Source organism: Pseudorasbora parva, chromosome 24, assembly GCF_024679245.1.
Source record: "Pseudorasbora parva isolate DD20220531a chromosome 24, ASM2467924v1, whole genome shotgun sequence".
Taxonomy (NCBI): Eukaryota; Metazoa; Chordata; class Actinopteri; order Cypriniformes; family Gobionidae; genus Pseudorasbora; species Pseudorasbora parva.
The window spans coordinates 6,871,904-6,887,309 of NC_090195.1; the positions used below are offsets into that span (position 1 = coordinate 6,871,904).

The window sequence follows — 15,406 nt, forward strand, 5'->3', positions numbered from 1 at the left end:
GCCAAAGAATAACACTTTAATCAACTAACAAATCATGATGATACACTAAATTAAAAAATGAATCTATCTATCTATCTATCTATCTATCTATCTATCTATCTATCTATCTATCTATCTATCTATCTATCTATCTATCTATCTATCTATCTATCTATCTATCTATCAATATCAAATCATTAACTTGAACTTACTTAGCAAAGCTTATATGAACTCTGTTAGTGCTACACAACATCATGTATTTCTCTGGTTGTTTGGACATCTTATTGCCAATTAGCTAGGATCTAAACTTTTGTGTGGTGAGCCAAGGACAAATAACACTGCAGTGCAAATAATAAAACAAAATATGAATATGAATGCATATAATAGAACTTGTGGTATACACAAGAGGAAAAATGAGGCCATATTCACAAGTGTCCAATTATTGTTATAAAGTCCACGATGTTAGCTCTAGTGTTGCTTTTACAAAATGCACAAAATGTTTTCCTTTTAGTCTTGTTCATTTTGCATATTGCCTATGCAGTTTTATAGTAAATAAATGTTATGACTTTAATGTGGAATCTGTCTGTCTATCTATCTATATCTGTTTGTCTTTTTCAAATTACATGCAGGCAACTTTAATCATTTAAAAATAATAAAAATGTAATACACACACAATGTTTTCTTTCTAGGCTACATGAGGGACTTATTTGTCATCCACTTAGCTCGATCTTTTCAATGTTTTATTGCATACCTTTTAATGATCTACTCGATTTTTTTTTTTTTTTTTTTTGTATATATAGAAAAGACAACATGACAAAGGACAGTATATTTGGCTTAAAATATAAACACTGCCCCTTAATTCAGACGGATATGTTATGGGAGCAATGTATTGATGCTGCACAATATTTGCTTCAGATAAACATCCGTAAAAAAAAAAAAGAAGAAGAAGGGAAAAAAAGACAAGTAAAACTGCCTTTCATGGCGTTTATTAACGACATTACCAGCGATGTAATATCTCACGCGCGTGCACACCGCGCATCACTTGTTTATCGCCACAAAATATAAAGACGAACAACAAAGACGCTGTTGAGAGGCTCTCTTTAGACGTTACGTTGAGTCTGACATCATGGGAGCTCCGCAACCTTAAAAGAGACGGTAAAAAATACAACGGGAGAATCACAGAAGGCTCTCAGTGTGGAATGATAACGACTAACTAACTGCGTCTCCTGTCAGCTCCTCTTCCCGCCGCTCACGGCAGCAGCAGTCACGTGACAGCAGCGAGGGCTCAGACCGAGAGAGAACGCGCTTCATTCGCCATACTGTGTTTTGTGCCATAACGCATTTTTATCGCAACATTTTACTCCCACTCGGTGAGTACGTTTCCAGGCCTTTTTGTAACCCTTTTTGTCTTTTCACTTGCTCTTTTTTTATTTTTTTCTCTCTCCTTTTGCTGGGGTTTGAGCGTTGAGATTTGAAAAAGTGTTGTTTTGAGGCGTTTTTCCATCCGTACCTCAAGTTTTTAGTATGCAGTGATTCCTATCGGGGCTATTCAGTACTGAGTGACACATGCCAAGTACGTGCTTGCAGTCGTGTGAAATCATGCAACTGGTTTTTAAATGGCCTTGGCAGTTCTATTTTTACGTATGTACGATGATATTTGTTTTGAACCCTTTTTCCTTTTTTGTTCTCTGCCATAGACTTTTGCTGTAGATATGCTTTGCTTGTATTTTGCGGTGTTGTTCATGAGAGTTTTGTGATTTTGATGTCACCGAGCGAAGCATTTGCTTTTATTTTGGTCTTTTCTTTACCCAAAAAGTCCTTTTCAGACCTGGTGACGTTTTAATGGAAACTTTTCTTGCAGCTTACCTGTCACGTTTGTTTGTTTTTGCTGGTTTTTCTTTCCTTTTTTAATGCCTTTTACTTTTGCAGATGATTTTGAGGTGAAGTGATTTTTGGATGTGCTCATTTTTCACGTATATGATGCAAATTAAGGTGTCTATGAAGGGAACGATTGTTTCTTTGGGGGAAATATCAATCAGTGCGTCTTTGCTTTCGCCGAAGATGAACAGACTCTCCTTTGCAGGTATATAAGGACAAGAAATGCAACCTTACAGCACATGTTTGTTTGCAATAAAAGCAAGGCGATTCTGAAATGTTAATCTGTGAATGATGTATTCTTTGGCTGTGGGGTTATACTCATTAAATACACATCTGTAGTTGTGCTTGTGTATAACCATATTGCAAGAGAATGTGAAACTACCTCACACCTTTATGGTTGTGTAGATTACAGCAAGTGGATGAAATGGATTTCTCATTCACCCCATGTGGATTTGATGGTGTTATATTTTAAAGATTCAGCCCGTACATAATTTAAAACATAAGATTATAAGTGTGCATTTATTTAGATGTAATCTTGTAACCATGTGTTTGGATGCCAAATATTCACACTGTGAGGGTTGGTGTTCTATTGATGTACGGACCAACAGTGCACATTTTATTGCAGGTAAATGGCAAAATTGAACCCACATTAAATAAAAGGGTTAAAAACACATGTAGATGTCTCACAACTGAAAAGAAAGTGTAATGAGCATGTCAAAGCGTCTCAAAAGAGATTTGGCATGCTGTTTCTTTCAGCACCATGGACAGCGGATGGGTTCACAAATAGCATTTCAGCACTCTGCAAACGAGCACAACTTTTTTCATGGCATCTATTATGTACAGCGGGGTACCATTTAAAGCTTATTTTCAGATCTGTCTGCTTAAAGGGACAGTTCACCCTAAAAGAGAGTAAAAATCTTTTACTCGACCTCGCGGCGTTCCAAACCTGTATGACTAACTTTCTTTCTTCTGTGGATATATATATTGGACCAAATTGGACTGTCCAATGCGGTTTTAGACTCAATTCTCTTTTGTCCCACAGAATAAAGTAAGTCACATAGGTTCGGAACAACATGAGGGTGAGTAAAGGTTTTGGGTTGAACAGTCCCTTTAACTTTCTTCTTCCTAAAAAAGCATTTTACTGAAAAACCTGTAAGCATTCTGTGCACATGGATTTCCAAAAGGAGTGATCAGTGACACAGCAAGGTGTGTGTGTGTGAGTGTGTGGGTGGGCATGGCAATAACAGCTGTTGTGCTTTGTTTTTTCATCTCAAGCTTCAGCTATTCCAGTTAGCCTTCAGAATATATCGAGTTACTATCTTAATGTCGGCCACTGTGGTGCTGCCGAAGGTGCGTGGCTGCATTGAGATGTACATGGCGTGTGTTGAAAGGTGCCTCTGCTGCGTTGATAAATGTCTCTTTCTCTGTCATGCCTCCAGCTGGGTGTTATGATAGCCGGCGTTACTTCCTGCGGTGTCGTCTCAGCCCTCCAGGCAATTTTCCCCTGTTATCTGGGCGTCGCACATGAGAGCTATAAATGAGGGTTGAGAAATATAATAGCTTATGTGTGAAGATGGCTTTGCGCTTATGAATAAAACATCCTTTCGCTAGTAAAGGACTGTTTACGCTGGACATGTGCCCGCCATTTGAGTAGACCTGGACTACTTGTACTTTGGTGCATGATTTGTTAGTTGATTTGTAACTCCTGATCTCCTTAAGATATCACATTGTTATTGATATCAGTTGTTTCCTTACAGACATTATAGCCAGCGGGATACTCTATACCCAGAGGAATTTGCAGAAATGTCTTGGTCTCAGATTCTCATACTGCCAAAGCAACAGGACATAAAGGATCAGAGTTAAAACCCTTTTGAACTGCGGTCTCTGATCCGTCACAGGGGGAAATAAACAGGGCCTGTTAGTGACACAGGAAACGCTGGGATGGAAACCATAGAGGTTTGATTCTGCTGAGAGTTGTTTTCACTTACTTTTTACTGTGAGATTGATACTTGATTGATTATTTTAAAGGCATAGTTCACCCCTTTCTTCTATGGAACACAGAAGGTATATTGAACAACGTTGGGTTTCAAACAACATTGGACCCCATTGATTTTCATTGTATTAGCAAAAGAACACAGGCATTTTTAAAAATATCTTCTTCTCACAACGAGGGTAACATTGCATTCGAAATACATTTTATTTCTGAGGCAAAAATATAGGGTTAACTATTTTATCTGGAAATTGATTGAGTGCACCTTTAAGGATTTTAGAATTACATTATTTTGTTACCAATTTGAAAGAGCTTTAGCTTTTTTTAAAGTTTAAGCACTACATTGTAAAAAAAAATACTGTTGGTTTAACATAAAAAAATTAAGTAAACTGATTGCCCTAATTTATTTTGAGTTTATAAAAAAAATTTTTTTGTTGTTGATACAATGAAGGAAATTGGTTTAAAGAGTTAGTTTACCCAAAAATTATTTCATTAATTACTCACCCTCATGCCGTTGGACACCCGTAACACCTTCGTTCATCTTCGGAACACAAATGAAGATATTTTTGTTGAAAGCTGACGGCTGAGAAAGGCTTCAGAGAGGCCTCCATTGGCATTCAGTACATTTCCACTCACAATACCCATAAAGGCACTAAACACATCGATACAAAGTCAATCTCACTACAGTGGCTGTACAATAATGTTACAATGCGACAAAAATAGTTTTTGTGTGCAAAAAATAAAAAAAAAAAAAATAATGACTTTATTCGCCAAGTTATTGTCTTCTGTGTAGGCCTCGGACGTCAACTCACGCGATAGCGGCGCTCCTCCTCTTCCGGGTCATGTATCTGAACGGCGGATCTGCGTCATATTCTCGCGTATGCATCGAGTTCACGTCAATAACTTGGTGGATAAAGTCGTTATTTTGAATTTTGTGTGCACAATAACTATTTCCGTAGCATTGTAACATTATTGTACAGCCACTGTAGTGAGATTGACTTTGTATCGATGTGTTTAGTGCCTTTATGGGTATTGTGAGTGGGAATGTACTGAATGCCAATGGAGGCCTATCTGAAGCCTTTCTCAGCCGTCAGCTTTCAACAAAAATATCTTCATTTGTGTTCCGAAGATGAACGAAGGTCTTACGGGTGTCCAACGACATGAGGGTGAGTAATTAATGAAATAATTTTCATTTTTGGGTGAACTAACCCTTTAATAAATAGAAACTAAAAATATTATTGTATCTGAACCACATAAAAAATGTGATAAATCATGAAAATAGCACAATTTTGCATGTTTCACTGCGTCATCAGAAATAAACACATCACAATTACTCAATATGCTTACAAAATCTTTTAATAATATCCCGAATAAAGGTTGTTGATTCTCGATTCTGTCAATTCTCAAAAATGTTCCTAGCCTGATGTCATCATACTTAAATCTAGTCAGAATATGAGTGTGAAACTGCTCCATTGGGCTGTGATTATGGGGCGTGTTTCAACCGAACCAGGAAAGACATCAATTGGATAGACCTACAACCAATCAGAGCAATTAAGCGACGCATTGTCCCATGTCCGCGGGTTAAAGCGACCTCAATTATGTGATATATAGACCCAGGAATGCAAATTTTAGCAGGCAACCTCGCCAAAATACCCCCCCCCCCCCCAAACTACTAGCTGAAAAGCTTTTGGGCTAATAGTTGGTGGGTTTTGTTGAAAAAACTTGGCAACCCTGTCTACACGCACGCTGTAACGTTAGAAGAAAAAGACGAGTGTTATAAAAGTGTTTTTAGAAGAAAAAACGATTTTTGATGGTGTTATAAAAATTATTTAAGGAAACACAGGGTACTTTACAACATGATCATCATTTCAGAGAGAAATAGTGAAGGTGAATGCATCTATGAACAACTTCTCCATTTAGGATTTGAACAAATTCTACCTTTGATGACGTGGATGATTATGTTACTGTTTATCATCTGTCCATCATCATCTAAAGCCCGCCCTGATGATTTCATTGGTCTGGTTCAGGCATAATGACTCCTCTTTGGATCAAGTCCAGACCGAACTGCCTGAGCTCAGATGTTGTGGGGAGGGCTGAGTTTGGCTGGCATCCAGGCTGTGTATTAACTCAAATGTTTAATTTCAATGAACTCAAAATGTTAAGGCAAACAGGTAACTTATTTTTTTAAATAATTTTTTACGGTTTATGTGACATCAGGTGAAAAGGAAAGTAATTTTGATTAAATCAATTCATTAAACATTTCTTTCTGAAATATTGTGCACTGATTAATTGTACACAAAAACACTAGTAAATCTGAATTTTATGTTGACTTTTAAAAGTAAAGTACACAATTAAGATTTTATCAGTCGTCTTTGTCGGTGTTGCCTCATTTAACACTGACATTTTAACACTGACATTTCTAAATGACATTCTAATGACTACAAGACTTCATTTATATCCCAGACTCATATTCTAATCAACAAAAATTCAAAGTGATGAAGGACATAAATGCTTTTGAGTTCAGCATGAGCTTATTTCCTAACATGGTCATATCTTGATAACAAGCAGAATTAGATAAAAGCTTCTCTCTCTCTCTGAAGGACTCTAACCTCTCATGTGCCCCAGAGAAGATAAACAGCTCACCCTTGGCGATGAGCACTGGGCTTTTATAAGCTCGGAGGAATCGGTTTTCCTTTTTTCGAAGCTGTAAATTTGATAAATAGGAGGATTCATCATTAAATAATCATATTCTGAACAATCAAACCCATTTCTGAAGAACAAGGGCAATCTAGCAGAGCTTTTAAGTGGCAATTATGTTAAAGCATTCGTGTTATAATACAGTCCTTAAATGCAACCTCTTCAGTGACATGCACTCCACCAACTTTTCCAATTAAATTGTTTTGATAACCTTAGTGACATTCCGAGTTTTAGGCGATCATTAGAATGAGCTCACTGACGTTATCAAATCAGAGATTATTGATGTCATTCAGATTTATGTATGTTTTTGTGCTGCTCCAGAGGGAGCAGTTCAAATCAACATGAAATCGAAATGGATACTTTTTACTTTATCAATACACATCCGTCCAAGCTGCTGTCAGCAAGCACTCATTTGTAACCCTTCCCCCTTCAACCACCTATAGAAAGCACTTTTCACAATCCAATCAGTTCCCAATAAATCAAATAAAAGGTCTCCAAACACACGTGTTTCACTGGTGTATATACTATCATTCAAAAGTCTGTGTGTGGTCAGTAAGTTGACATTTAAATTTGTTTAGTTACAAACAAAAAAATCCAATAAATGCTGTTTTTTTTCTATTCATCAAAGAATCTTGAAAAAAAAGCATAATGGTTTCCATATAATATAAAGCAGCACAAATGTTGTCCACATTGATGATAATAAATGTTTCTTGAGCAGCCAATCAGTATATTATAATGTATTAGAATGTAATATCTCACAACCAATTTTTCATATTTTATGAGGGGGCTAATTCGTACAAATTCATGCGACCTCATTCGTATTAGCCACCTCGTAAAATATGTACGGATTGCTGAGATTGGGCTGTAATATCTCATATAAATATAAATCTTAAGATGATCTGTGCTTGTTTGATTTAAGGCAGATGGAATCTATGGTTCCCGAGCATCATGATTGTTTTATTGAAACTGTACTCATCAGGGTTAACTTATTAATGCAATCATTTGTCATAGAGCTTATCAGATTTTTTTTCTTCTGTCTTTTTTCCTGAACTCTGAGGACAGCCTCAGCGGCCTCCAATCTCATTCTACCAGAGAAAACAGTTATTTTACAGTGTGTTTAGGTTGACAGCAGGTTAATGGGCTGGACTGAGAGATGCGGCTCTAAGGGGCATCAGTGTAATAAGCGTGTGGTCTGATCTGTGGTTTGATCCTGTCACTTACTCGCTTCTGAAGACTCTGTTCCGTCTGCCAATCAGCTCTGAGTCCAGGGTATAATATGAACGTGCCTTCCTAGCACTCACTTAAGACCCTTTTGAGTGCAGTCAGAGGAAATAATCCATCTGCCTTCCACTAATGTCTAAGAGTGAGTGTGCGTCCAACTTTGCACTTTAAAATTGGACTTTGCTCTAATTGCCTGGTTTCGGTCCCATTAATTTCACGATGACATTCAAAAGACTTAGTAACATTGGTGAGATGACACAGAAAATCCAACTGTCTTCTGTTTTAGTTTTTGCTTTACAGACTTCAATTACTCTGAAAAAGTCAGTCCAGCAGTGATTTTTTCTTAATATTTTTACTACCAAACACACATTGGTTGGGGAGAAGTCAGCAATTAAGGGAAAAAACTAATGATGCATCCCAATTTGTCTACTTATACTACTCCCTTTTTGTGAAGAAAAAGTACATACTTTTGAGTGTGTAGCAGAAGTGTAGACACACTTTGAGACACACTGTTTCTTCATAACTGCGCCATTAATGGACAACGGTGTCGTTTAGTTTTGTGCATCCTGTCAACGCTTAAACTGCCCTGTCAGTCATCTTGTAAGTTGAAATCCTAATGTGTTTGCATTTTGCATAATTATGCATTTTAAAGTCAATGACCAAACGTGCCTTTACAAAAGTTCACAATGCTGTTGCAGATTTAATGTAATGTGGATAACACTTAATGAATATCTTCTCATCAGGTTATATACTGATTATTAATTATTCAAACCTCTTTATCTAAACCTCTCTACTTAAAGAGATAGATCCTCCCCAGATTTTTATCTGCTCACCCCCAGGGCATCCAAGATATAGGTGAATTTGTTTCTTTAGTAGAACACAAATTAAGATTTTTAACTAGTCCTTGCAGTCTGTCAGTCATTTAATGCATGTCAATGGTAACACATAAGAGTATGAGAACTGAGAGTAAAAAAAACATGCACATACAAATCCTTAAAGCCTGCAGCTCGTGACGACATATTGATGTCTTTAAGACACAAAATGGTCGGTTTGTGTGAGAAACCAAACATTATTTGTATAATGCAACACTTAAACATGCATTCCCAAGGCTGCACTTGTACATGTGGGCACAAATGTATAGTACTTTATAGGTGCTTTACACCTGAAGAATGTATAACACTTCGATATTTTCCTTATATGCATCAAGTAAGAAATGCTGTACAAAACATCTTACCATTTGAGTGTATAGTTAAAAATAAAGCATGTTTTCTACAGCATTTCTCAGATTATTTAATTTATATGCACTAATTTAACAATACAGAATCTATATATAAGTGTATAAAGGAACACTTTGAAAACACATCAGGATATCTTTACTAATATGGGACTAGGTAATTTGTTATTAACAAAAGGATGCCACATTGTTTAATGGAAATGAAAATGATCAACCTACAGAGGACTGAATTCAAAGACATCCTGAAAATCAAAGTGAAAAAATTATGCAGCAGGCTAGTTCATTTTGCTGAAATGTCATTGCAGCAACTCAAAATGGTACTCAGTAGTTTGTATGGCCCCCACATGCTTGCATGCATGCCTGACAATGTCGGGGCACGCTCCTAATGAGACAACAGATGGTGTCCTGGGGTATTTCCTCCCAGATCTGGACCAGGGCATCACTGAGCTCCTGGACAGTCTAAAGGGGCAACCTAGCGCCATCGGATGGACAGGAACACAATGTCCCAGAGGTGTTCTATTGGATTTAGGTCAGGTGAGCGTGGTGGCCATTCAATGTTATCAATTCTTTCATCCCCCATGAACTGCTTGCATATTCTTGCCACATGGGGCAGGGCATTGTTGTGCACCAGGATGAACCCAGGACCCACTGCACCAGCTTAGGGTCTGACAATGGGTCCAAGGATTTCATCCCGATACCTAATGGCTGTCAGGGTGCCATTGTCTAGCCTGTAGAGGTCTGTGTGTCCCTCCATGGAGATGCCTCCCCAGACCATCACTGACCCATCACCAAACCGGTCATGCTAAACGATGTTACAAGCAGCATAACGTTCTCCACGGCTTCTCCAGACCCTTTCCTGACTGTCACTTGTGCTCAGACTGAACCTTCTCTCATCTGTGAAAAGCCCAGCACCAGTGGCAGACCTGCCAATTCTCGCATTCAATTGCACATGCCAATCAAGCTCCACGGTGCCGGGCAGTGAGCACAGGGCACACTAGAGGACATCAGGCCCTCAGGCCACCCTCATGAAGTCTGTTTCTGATTGTTTGGTCAGAGACATTCACACAGTGGCCTGCTGGAGGTCATTTTGTAGGGCTCTGGCAGTACTCATCCTGTTCCTCCTTGCACAAAGGGGCCGATACCAGTCCTGCTGATGGGTCAAGGACCTTCTACAGCTCTGTCCAGCTGTCCTAGAGTAACTGTCTGTCTCCTGGAATCTCCTCCATGCTCTTGAGACTGTGTTGGGAGACACAGCAAACTTTCTAACAATTGCACGTATTGATGTGCCATCCTGGAGAAGTTGGACTGCCTGTGCAACCTCTGTAGAGTCCAGGTATCGCCTCATGCCACCAGTAGTGACACTGACCCTAGCCAAATGCAAAACTGATGAAAAATAGTCAGAAAAGATGAAAAAAAAATATGTCAGTGGCCTCCACCTGTAAAACCATTCCTGTTTAGGGGGTCGTCTCATTGTTGCCCATCTAGTGCACCTGTTGTTAGTTTCATTAACACCAAAGCAGCTGATTAACAACCCCCTCTGCTACTTCACGGACCAGATCAATATCCCAGGAGTTTAAGTGACTTGATGCTATTCTCTGATTAAAAAGTTTTCCTTTCATTTTTTTGAGCAGTATATATATATATATATATATATATATATATATATATATATAGTAAACACACACATATTATTTACATTCTTATACATGCTTTAGGTTTAAAGCACCTACAAAGTACTAAACATTTGTGCCCACATGTACAAGTGCAGCCTTGAGAATGCATGTTTAAGTGTTGCATTCCTTAAGCGTTAACGTTCCTTACTGGGAAATATTTATACCTCGTTGTCTGTGGCAGATTAAATCATGATTCACTTCATGGAATCAATTTCACAGCCTATTTCAGCGGCACCGTGTCCCGCATCCAACTGATGTCATTTTACCCCACTATTTGTCTCGCTTGGGATGCGCAAGCTTTCCCAATATATTTATCCCTCTCTGTTTATCATATCAGCCTGCATAAAATCTTCATTAATGCACATGATTGAAACCCCAGTATTATAGTGTGGCAAGGCTGGTTTTTCTTACTCCCGGTTGTTTGTACAACTTCTTTTTTGCAAAATCACAGTCATTTTAAATGGATGTGTGTTATTTATTAAGGGCAGACCAGCACCTTTCAGAACTCTATTAAGTGCAGATCTCTCGGCTTGTCAACATCAGGGAGAGATGCGTTCCATCAGCACAAGAGCTGTCGACTTTAAGACAGCTCCTAAACTATTAGAGTTATTCTGTGACAAAGCTGCTCTCGTACAGTCATACCCTTGTACTGATAAACAGTAACCCTGTCACACTCTTGTGGTGTTGCACTACTAGACTTTTGTGCTCACATCAGTGCTTGATCTAAACTAGTGCTCAACCAACATTCATGACAATGTTATATACAGTGCAGAGGGAAAATTGCAGGTGACTAATTTAACACTAAAAATATTTATATATATATATATATATATATATATATATATATATATATATATATATATATATATATATATATATATATTATATATAATGTGTATATTATGTATGCGTGTGTGGCGTGTGTGCATATATATGCGTGTGTGGTGTGTTTATATCAAATGTTTGAGGTCAGTTTCTTTAAAGGGATCCCCTGGTGTTGAGACTTGTATGGCTTAATATAACATAAATTATGTAGTAGAAAACCCATGAAAGATCTACGTTATCGATTTTATATTTGGACCATGGGCGGCGCCATTTTGTTTGCGTTCTAGGTTGATGACGTAGAATGGTTGCACTACTCAATCAGCTGGCGTTACCCGTAGCTATTTTTACCACAACACAACTCGAAAATTGTTTCAGAGTTAAACAAAATCAAAAAATTGCTGTGTAACTGTACTTAAAACACACTCAAACATACATGTGCACACAAACTCTCTCTCTCTCTTAGACTCACACACACACCAACAGATCGGCGCGAACACACACATACGCACTGCGTGCGCGCATACATCACCCTCATTCACAATTCCCTGTGTTGATATATCTAGACGTTGATATGCAGTAGATTAAATGTAATGCCTAATGTGACCAGTAGAGGGAACTATCTAGGTAGGACGATGGGATAGGGGAACGTGAGGAAGAGAGGCAGGATGTTTTGGTTATGATGTTGGTTCGTGCATTAAAGTTTGAGCACAAGTTCAGTCATTTAAAACCTCAATCTTTAAACTTTCATCTTTAAGACACAAATAACATTCCCTACTTTTGTTCACTAATACAACTTGAAGGAGTGAATGAAGACGAGTGCGTGAAGTCGGACAGCTGTTGTGTGTATATCGGCTGTACACTCGACTCGTTATTGCGGCGCAACGTGAGACTGAATGAGTGCACTCGAACATGTCCACTGGAGTCAGACAACACTACAAATGGCCGTCCCTTCAAATAATGCCCTATTTCAGGGTATAGGAGGTCTATTTCAGATTCAGCTCCTATCGTGGAGACTGAGCAGCCCAACATCTCGATTGAGACAGCTGTCGGTGTGTGCGCGCCTGCCGATCTGTTTGTGACTTTGTGTAGGTGAGTTTGTGTGCACATGTATGTTTGAGTGTGTTTTAAGTACAATTACAAAGCAATTCATTGGTTTTGTTTAACTCTGAAACAATTTGTGGTAAAAATAGCTACGGGTAATGCCAGCTGATTGCCGAGTGCAACCATTCTACGTCATCAACCTAGAACGCAAACAAAATGGCGCCGCCCATGGTCCAAATATAAAATCGTTTTTTAAAATAACGTAGATCTTTCATGGGGTTTCTAATACATATTACAGTAAGAGACATCATTTATGTTCTATTAAGCCATACAAGTCTCAACACCAGGGGATCCCTTTAAAAGAAGGATCTTATGCTCACTAAGACTGAAAAATATGGTTTAAAAATGCAGTACTTTAAAATAAACTGTTTTCTATTTTAATATATTTTAAAATGTATTTTTTTCCTGTGATGCAAAGCTGAATTTTCAGCATCATTACTCCAGTCTTCAGTGTCAACTAATCCTTCAGATATCATTCTTATATGCTGATTTGCTGCTCAAGAAACATTTCTCATTTCATTTTAATTATTATTAATGTTGAATTCAGCAGCTTAATATTTTTGTGGAATACCTTTTTTTCAGGATTCTTTGATAAATAGAAAGATCAAAATAACAACATTTCATTGAAATCAAAATCTTTTGGGACCTTATAAATGTATACATTTCTCTCAAATAAACTAAAACATTTTACTGACCCCAAACTTTTGAATGGTAGTGTGTATGTTACACATAATCACAGCCCAATGGAGCAGTTTCAGACTCATATGCTGACTAGAATTGAGTATGACCACGTCAGACAAGCTATTGACTGCAGAAAGTTGGCAACTTCTGCGCATTGTGCGCCTCAGCATGCGCTGACCCCGCTCTGATTTTACTTGGCCTACCACTTCGTGGCTGAGTTGCTGTTGTTCCCAACTGCTTTCACTTAGGTATAATACCACTAATTGTTGACCGTGGAATATTTAGTAGTGAGGAAATTTCATGAATGGGCTTAATGCACATTTGGCAGCCTATCACGCCACCACGCTTGAATCCACTCCTGAGAGCGACCCATTCTTTTACAAATATTTGAAGAAGCATCTGCATGCCTAGTTGCTTAGATACACCTGTGGCCATGGAAAAGATTGGAACCTGAATTATTTTTTTTTATAGGGTTGTCCCAATACTTTTGGCAACATACAGTATTCAGTTATATAGTTTACATTTATAAGTAATGAAAACAGCTGAGCAACAGTAACATAGGGAAAAATGCAGTAAGTTATTTATTCCCCAACGCCAGCTAGACTACCACCTTTTTTTCTGTGAAGCATCTATCCTTGATCATTGCTGAGTCTGAGTGTGTTTGTGAGTTTTTTTAGAGGAACTGAAGGAAATGCCTTTCTGTAAAGGTGGGGGTTGTTATGACTGCAAGAGAATGCAGTGCATCACATATTCTGTATCTTTGTTCCCTTCACTTTTTCTTGACCTCCTCTGTTGCACTCGTGTTTTGTCTCTCTATTTCACACTCCAGTTATGCGGTGTGTGTTATAACCGTAAAGGCTATAATCATCCTCCCTCATTTATTACTAGAGCAGAGTTTGGCTCCTCCCACACACTCCTCTGGCTCTTCAAGACATGTTAGCGAGGAAAAAGAATCAATCATATCACTGAGCTATTCTAGAGAACAGACACATCCAGACCTGCCCACTGGAGTACACCGAAGCTTATAACAATTGCTAGCTTATAGCTAAGAATTTCTTTATTGCAAGATAGTGGTTGTTATTTAGATTCATCGCAGTGAAACGTTTGTTCAAATTCATTCACTGATTCTTGATAATTTAGTAGGTTCAGCCAGTGAAATGCTCCTTCACTGCCTATGCACTATAGTCAATCTTAGAAAGCAAGATGAAGGATAAAGATATTCACTCACTTAAAAGATTCATTCAAAAAAATAACAGGCTGTGATCCTTGTTTGGCCTCAATGAATGCCGACTGTTAACATCAGAAGTGTTTTTCGATATTGCCTCATCACACTCATGGCCAAACAAAATGAAACCCTGTGTTGGGCCAAACTGGTGAGCAGGTGGTTCTGGGGTACAGATGCTGGTGGAGTGGCTAAAACTACATCCAAATGTACATGAGTGATGAATACACGACAACTCCTCCATCTGGTCCACATCAGCAGCAGCTGGGCCGGGCCGAGATCAGCTGGACTTCACCTGGACCAACTGGAACCGTATGCTCAGACCTGAGATACCAAATACTAACGCAAACATGTCATGTTTCACTATAAAATCCAAAGAAAGAAATAAGACATATTTTGCTTTGAAGCCTATTTTAGGATGATTCTGATTAGTTTGTATTGTGACATACTTTTCACGATGATTAAGCACATTTCCTCTGCATGTTCTTATTAACATAATATATCTGGATATGTTTTATTTATTACTTTATTGTAAACTATACTGTGTATTCCAGATTTTTTTTTTATATCATGATTTATATTTATTTAAATCAGCATAAATTACAGAGAGCATGAGGATTACTACCACCATCTCTTATTACTAACATACATTTAAACTTTTTTTTTTTTTAAATAAGATGAATTTAGAGGGAAATGTGTTTAATTGACATTTGAATTCAAATAAATCTTAACAGTGCTTAATAGAAAAAAAGAAGAAAAAAAAAAGAAATTTAATGTATATTTCAATTATTAACGCAGTATTTGGTTGTTACCACCCAATCTAATGCTATTCAAAGCAGGCTTGTAAAAACAGGATAAAGAATTAAAAGTCGAGTTTGAATTAGAGGAAGTATTAAATTCAAGAA

The 15,406-nt window shown here is 37.9% G+C and overlaps 1 protein-coding gene across 4 annotated transcripts in view; it reads left to right on the forward strand.

Moving 5' to 3' along the window:
* The first annotated feature begins 1,056 nt into the window (after positions 1–1,056).
* LOC137063407 (RNA-binding Raly-like protein) overlaps positions 1,057–15,406 on the forward strand; it is a 266,010-nt gene continuing 251,660 nt past the window's right edge. The window contains exon 1 of one of the 4 annotated variants that reach the window (XM_067434500.1): positions 1,057–2,062. The gene's annotated coding sequence lies outside the window, so the exon portion shown is untranslated. The remainder of the gene's footprint in view (positions 2,063–15,406) is intronic. The other 3 variants (XM_067434499.1, XM_067434498.1, XM_067434497.1) reach the window with 3 other exon arrangements.